The sequence below is a fragment of the Belonocnema kinseyi genome, chromosome 4, assembly GCF_010883055.1.
Source record: "Belonocnema kinseyi isolate 2016_QV_RU_SX_M_011 chromosome 4, B_treatae_v1, whole genome shotgun sequence".
In the NCBI taxonomy this organism is placed as follows: Eukaryota; Metazoa; Arthropoda; class Insecta; order Hymenoptera; family Cynipidae; genus Belonocnema; species Belonocnema kinseyi.
In genome coordinates, this window is record NC_046660.1 from 127252483 (window position 1) to 127260680 (window position 8198).

Consider the following 8198-nt stretch of genomic DNA (forward strand, 5'->3'; position numbering starts at 1 on the left):
CCCCCACCGAAGCTTTTAGTATAATTATTAACATGACGATTGTTAACGAACCATACCAGTTGATTTCTTTTACGCAACACTCAACCTCATTCCTCTCAAACCATGAACTTATCAGTATCTAATACCATTTCACATTTAATCCCTCCTTTAGTATAAATTCTCTGTCAATACGCAATCTAAGTAATATAAATGAAAGTGAATTGCTTTAGCACATTTCTACTTATGAGTGGAAAAGTATTATTACTGAAAATGATCTAAATAGGAATGCGATTTATCTAATCACATTTTTATGTTTCAGCGTTTGACAAATGTGCAGCTCTCCATACCTTTAAAGCAAAAAAGAAGCCCACACCTTGGATGGTTTTTATATCGAAGATTTGATTAAAGAAAGAGAGAAAATTTGGATTGGCTAATAGTAGTAAATTGAGACTTAGTTCAAACAAAAATCGGAGATTCACACAATCAAGGTAATGACAATTCTATCAAAAACAGAAATAAAAACGAAAATATCTGGTTTCTCTTAATACGGCTTAATACGGCTCCTCCAGAACACTTGGGTCCTGATAACAATTTCTCTTCTGCAGATCTTGTAAAAGCTTTCACCACAAAATATTTAGAGTCCTCCAACAATTTAACAGAAATAAAGAATCACTTGCTACTTCAACGCGCATCTTCTTAATTAAGCATCATAATTCCTTTCTTTCATTACGACTGTGTGATATATGACGATATGACTGATACGTAAAATGCTCAGATTAAGAGCACGCTTAACGCTTACATTCGGTTCATCTATTGTATCCCAAAAAGTGAACAATTAGCCAATCTAGAGAAACAGTAGGACGTCTTAACGTCGCCAAAAACCACAATTTTGTATGGGTAGCTTGCCTTATCCTACTTAGTAATTAAGATCCGAACTATCTACTTAACATCTTCCATTCTTACTGACAAGGATCAACCAACACATTGCAAACTCGATGAAAAGAAAACAGTACTAAAAACTCATTTGCTCTGCACGTCTAAAAGGGGAAGGTCTTTTATTATTCATGGTACTCTTCTTTGAGAGAAAATACCCATTCACACTAGAAATGTACCCTCACAGTATTAATTTAGAAACTTTATTTTTTATTTCTTATTTAACACTTTAAAGACATGCTCTTCGTGACCACGTGACCAAACTAGTCCCCGGATATGAGCATTTTCATGGTGTTCACTGTGTCCACACGGATTGAGATTTCGTGTTTAAAATTTGACAGATTAAATAAAAAGCACTAAAGAACTTTTGTATACATCAATATGTTTATAGTTTTAAAGAAAGTTTATTTATAAACCGATGACATAGGATCTTACCATTCGAGTTATATCACTTTGCAGATAATTTTTGGTTTGATGCGTTTCGGATTTTTAGGTTCGCGTAAATTGGGCACTGACACCAATTTTGGACTAAATCGTCTAAACCTTAAAAAAAAATTAATGTAAGCAATGAAATTCGCACATTCGTTGCAAATCAACTAATAAGTATCTGCATATACGTAACCTATCATTATTTTTGGAGCATTTTTAGCGATTTCTAGCGGAAAGAAAAATAAAATTTGAACGTCGATAGAGTCAAGATCACGTGGCTAAGTTCATTCATAAAATTTTTGTATGGAAAATGAAATGATTTTAATTTCTTTTCGGTCCTCAGTACATCCACCGGATGGAGATATCGTGTTCAGGATTTAGGAAGTTATACCGAAAGGACTAAGGAACGTTTGTATATATCAAAATGTTTATAGTTACGAAGAAAGTTTTCTAGTGAAATACTATAGGAATAGGAAAAAAACTGTTAACGTCGATAAAGCAGATGCCTCAATTTAAAAAAAAATCCCGGTAACAAGCGTTGCATTCAGAAAAATTAAGAATTTTTATACCTACGAATACGCGATTTTTCCTCCGTCTAAAATCCACCAACGGGAACAGAAAAAGTGAAAATCCTATTTCTCTCAATCGACTCAGTAAAATTTAACGAAAGCGTTCATTTAACCTATTTTTCATTATTAAATCTTTTCATAACTTATAAATTCGAAAAATATTCAAATTTATACTTATTTATATTTTAATAATTTATTTAAATGTCTTAAAAAACTTAACAAAGAAATCTATGCAAATGTGTGAATTGAAATAATTTTAACTCTAGAGAGGCAGAGTTGAATTGATGAGAATTAAAATTTCAGAATTTACATTCCGTTTGAAGGAATTAAAACAACTTATTACACATATTTTGTGAACTTATTAGAGGGAATTAAATAAAATCAAAATATGGCCACTTCTGAGGAATAAAAAGTATCTATGTGAGGTGCGTTCCTGGTACAATTAGAAGGAATTAAATATATTGAAAACACGTTCTCTTTAGGAGAATAGAAAACAGTGTGGCGGTCGCTATGGAAATAGAAGTGAATAAGTTTAGCAGGTATCTTATTCTTATTGTGGCATTTTAGACAGATGGAAAAATCACGCATTCAAATAATAGAATAATCTTCAGTTTTGCGCTGAAATCTGGAAATATTAATTTTTCTCTATTCTACGCTGATTGCCGGGATATTTATCAGCTGATCGATTCAACGTCAAAAATAAGACGTCAAGAATTATGGAAGTTGGTTGTAAAACTCCGAAGAGTAAATTTGATCACACTTCTGGTGTTGCTATGTTTCCAATTTGAAATTTATCTTTTATTTTTAGGACCAAAAAAATAAAAACCATTCTACACAAAAATTTCATGAACGAACTTAGTGACGTGATCTTGACTTTATCGACGTTCAAAGTGAGGTTCAAAGTTCCTTTTTATTGCTTACATTATTTTTTTTTTAGGTTTAGAAGATTAAGTCCAAAATTGGTGTCAGCGCTCAATATACGCGAACCAAAAAATCCGAAATGCATCAAACCAAAAATTATCTGCAAAGTGCTATAACTCGAATGGCAATATCCTATTTCATCGATTTACAAATAAAATTTTTTTAAAACTATAAACATATTGATGTATACAAACGTTCTTTAGTGCTCGTTATTTAATCTGTCAAATTTTAAACACGATATCTCAATCCGTATGGACACAGTGAACACCAAAAAAATGCTCATAACCGGGGACTTGTTTAGTCACGTGGTCACGAAGAGCATGCCCTTAAATCCTACCATCGGAATTATGCATTAGTAACACTCAGATCTTTAAGTTAAAGTTATATATGAGTGTGCATATGAATTTATTTATCTTCAAGAATGTGTATTCGTGTATGTATATTTACAGTATCCTAATGTTAATAGTCCACATTTAATAATGTATATTATATTAGTTTATTCCTTTAATCTTTTTAAATGCAATCTTTTAATTTCAGTCGTCAAATCAATTGAAATCAATTTTAATTTGTTATATGTACCACTTGGTCCTTATAGGGCTATCTAGCCTTAAGAACTTTCCGTGAATCAGTTTAAATACAAATACATTAAGGGCTCCGTTGAGTCTCAGATGGTACGTCATGGCGCAAGTTAAAAGTAATTTGTGTTAAAGTGCTAGTACAAGTAATTATATATTTTTAAGTTTATATATAATGCTTCGAATTATGATACGGACATCACATTTTTAAATAGTATCTCATAGTTTATAATATCTTAGATTATGCAATTTTACATTCCGAAATATTATCCAGAATTTTTGTAAGTTCATTGAAAATTTTTAAAGATCTAGATATTTCAATTTTAATTATCTAGATCGCTGTTCAATAGTTCATACTTCAAGATTTCAGACGGCAATATTTATTTGTTATTACCGTGTATAATCCATTTTCCTTATCTTACTTAATCTTGTACAATTTTTTCAAATATAATATGTTTTTATATGGTTTCGAGTTGTATTATACAATTCTATGATCAATAGAAAAACAGAGTGTATTAATAAGGAGTGGTCAAGGATCATTTTTTGAGGTTGTGCGAAAATCTCAATATTTTGAGACTAGTCGAGCCGACTTTTTTTTTAGTCAAGTCGAGTCGAGCTCGATCATACTCGAAATTTTCCAGCTATTCGAAAGTTTCGATAACTCTAGCATCTTCGAGTACTCGAAAGTTTCGAGTTCTCGAAGGCATTCAAGTACCCGAAAGTTTTAAGCTGTACGAAAGTTTCGGGGTCACCAAGCTTCTGAAATTATCAAGAATATTTTCAAATTCGCTACTAAGTGGATTTTCGAATTGCTGAGAATGATTTTAATATTAAAAGTAAGAATTCAAGATTTTTGATCCAAAACAGCGACTTAATTTCAAAAAAAATGTATTGTATTTAGGGATCGGAACCTTTTAGCTTCGTCACAATCACGAAGGGTTTTGGAGGGGTTTGAGTTCGAACCGAACCGTAACATTTTTTAAATCGTTTGTTCTCAATCGAACCTTTAGAAAAATATAAAAGGTTCGGTTTGAAGCAGGCCTTGTTCGAATCTCTAAGTGGACCTACCTTTTAAAAAATAGTTTAAAAAAATATTTGGTCACAAATATCGTAGAGTTGCCTGACTCCATGACCGCTGGAAAAGCTAAGAGTTCTTTATCTGCGTTTTTTAACTTTGGGAATCGATAGCCATTTTTGGACCACCAATCCAAAGGGTTAGTATTCAAATCTCATCTCTTTTTACTTAAGTAACCTGTCATTTCATTAGTGATTGATATAACTAACGCATCTTGATGAGAAGAATTTTCGTCCAGGTAGTATTTTATAAAAAGTTTCTTATTTTAATCGTAGGTTCCCCTAGAAATAAATAAAAAAGATAGCAGTAAAATTAAGGTTTTCATTAAATTTTAATAGACATTAATACTAAATTCTTTCTGTCTAAAAAATGCTTCATCTGATGGCAATTCTTCAGTGGTTGAAATTTCTTCGTCCGTTAAATGAATTAGCAAATAATATTTTCTGATGTGATAATAGCGTATTTGTATCTTGGATCTAATATTGCAATTAAGATGGCGTCAATATATTTGACGTGCTTAATTTTCTTATTTAGATCCTTTTGCGTTGCTGCAGAAAGGTTGCATTCTCCACTACCTGGCGTTACTTGTTGTACGAATACTATTAAAATAGACAGATAACTCCTACTCATATGAAGTTAAGTTGCTAGGTGTACATGAAAAGATGAATTTGTGAAATAGTTCTCAAGATGTTCTATTACTTTGATCAAATGTGTTTCTCAGATAAACGTATTTTCTTGCAAATTATAATATTTTTCTTTTGAAATGAGCATATAGAGAATCAATTTATAAATTAATTTTCTCCGATACTCCGGTTCTCCTTTGGTTTTCACATATATGCCTTTTTAATAGTAATTGTGTAACAAGTAACACCAGGTAATGGAGAATGCGATCTTTCCACAGCAATCCAATAGAAGCTAAGTAAGAAAAGTAAGGACTTCAAACAGAATGACGCCATCGTAGTTCTAATTAGATTAGATCCAATATAAAATGATCGTTTCATAAATGAATGAAATCGAAAAGACGCTATTATCACATTAGTAAGTATAATCCGCGAATTCAACCCTGCAAAATTAACAGACGGAGATATTCCAACCACACAAAAATTGCCGTCAGGTGAAGAATTTCTAGTCAGAAAAGAATGTGGTATTAAAGTATATTAAAATTGATTTGAAAGCTTAATTTTAAAGGACCCTCTTAATTATTAATACTTCTTTCATAATTATATAATTATGCATTCATGTATCTATAAACGCATTGATTGCAGGGGATTATAGATGTAAAATAAGGAAGTTCCTTATGAAATACTACCTGGACGCAAATTCTTCGTGTCAATATGCGTAAGTAATGGCAATGAGTCATGAAATAACCGGTTACTTAATCAAGGAAACAGGTATTTGGGATTCTAATTCTCTTCCATAAAGGTCAGAAAATTGTTATCGATTGCCAAACTTACAGAACTCAGCTTAAGAAATATCACCTATTCCAGCGATTATTAAGTCAATCAACTAAACACCATTCATTGCCAAAATGCGTTCCGCTATACTAGAGAAAGACGGCCTGAAGATTACTTTGCGACGTTCTAACCTTACCATGATGGAATTTTTATAATTTTTAAGCGATAAGTGTAAACGTAAATTTCTAAATATGTTAAAGATGAAATGATCTCAGTATTCAATGTTAAATAAATAAATATGAAGTTTGAATAATAAATTTATTGACACATTACATAAGTTTAGGAACTTTTTTACTATCTTATACAAAAAATTCTAAGACTGAACCTCGAGAAAACTGGTTTGCATTTCAAATTTTTCCAAAATTTGTTTGCCATTAAAGCGAGAAAAAATTTGAATTTTCAAATTTTGATAATAAATTTGTGATCAGCGGCACAAAAAAACGTCTAGTATACTGATTCTCATTAAAATCCACCACGTGATTAAATTTCTAAGAAATTTGATTACTATTTTAAATAAAACTTTTCGATTTTTGACTCCAATATGGTGACCATAAATTAAAAACAGAAGTTGGTCCTAGTTTTGGATAAAGAATTTTGAATTATTAATTTTTATTTCAAAATTGCTGTTAGCAATCCAAAAAACCTCCTATTCTCGGGTTTGAATCAATTCTTGTTAATTTCAAAAGTTTCGAGAACCTGAAACTTTCTAGCAGCTCAAAATTTTTGAATAGCTTGAAAGCATTCGAGTGTTGAAAGTTTCGAGTTCTCGAAGATATTCGAGTTTATGAAAGTTTCGAGTTCTCGAAAACGCGTGTAGTTTTAAAGTGGAAAACTTAATTTTTTTTTTATTCGAAAGCAGAAAAAAGACAACAAGTTGATATTGTAAAATTGACCTATCTTGCCAATTTTCGTGAACTATCTAACTATAGACAATTTTTTTGATGTTCTTATTTACTACGACATGCCATCAATGCAACGGTTTGGAATTAGCTACTAAGTGGAGAATTTTTATCCAATAGTAAGAAGTATCTGCAAGCTGTTAAACGGCACAAATGTAGGTCTACATGGAAATTTTCTCTTGTTTCCCGCAAATGACCGAGACATGGTTTCAATAACTAGTAGAGTAATCAGGGCATGGATTTCGCACGGGTGACTCACCGTGATATTCAGGGACCTGGGGTGAGCACTCATTTTTCCTTCGTTAACGTTCCTCCTTCGGGCATTGCCTCTCTATGCATTCTCAATCCTTCGTCTTTAACACTCAGGACATTGCCCCGATGCAACGGGGTTTGGTACCACTGGCATAGATGCATAAATACACGATACACGTGCTTCAGAGCGCATACGCATGACGCAACCGCGATGCATAGCGTGCGTGTGCAAACAAGACACACGTACCTGGATTACACGCAAATAAATATGTTATGTAGATATGGGGTTGGGGGTGCAACAATAGGCCCTCAGCAGTCGCTATGGCAACCCCATCAATCCCTTAGCAACAGCTTGAGGTCTTAAAGGAGAATATTCGCTGCAGCTTCGCAGAAACATCGAATAAGTTTGGAGTATGTGTACATCGTGTGTTTGTGTACACCGTGCAATATTAGAATTTTATATTGCAAGATACACTGACTTTCGCGTTTTAGAGTAATGTGCATAATTAAAAAGGAAGGTTTTGGTTTACCAAGATTACTGAAAATCATATTCAGTAATAATACTTATAGCAAGAAAATGTATCAGGCTAAGATATATATTCAGGTGCATTTGACAGAAACGTTAGTAGAACATAATTATACAAGAACAGATTGGGCAAAAAATGTTATAGAATGCTAGAAAAAAGTTCTTCCATTTACGGTAAAATAATTATCTAATCTTGTTAGGATTTAAACAATGGCATATCAAGTGCAAAAATATACTGGTTGTGTAATTGCCGCATTTACATTCAACTCTTTACACTCGTGTACACCTTTCCGCTCGAATTTCTTACCCCTATCCGACTCCTTAGCTTTTGCGTGGAACACATTCGTAAGGATAAACTTTCCTCTTGATGTATCCCAAAATTTGTAGGACAGCTTCGAGTTTAATTATATACCAACTTGGAATTAGTTAAGATTAAATTAGAAATTTAAATTAAGGTAAAGTGACATTGGAATATGTACGAGGATAGTTCAATAAGTCCTTAGAATGAAGTATAAAAACAATTTTTTTTTGGGTAAATTTTTTTTTTATTTTTCAACATAATCTCCTTGGAGCTCTATACACTTGG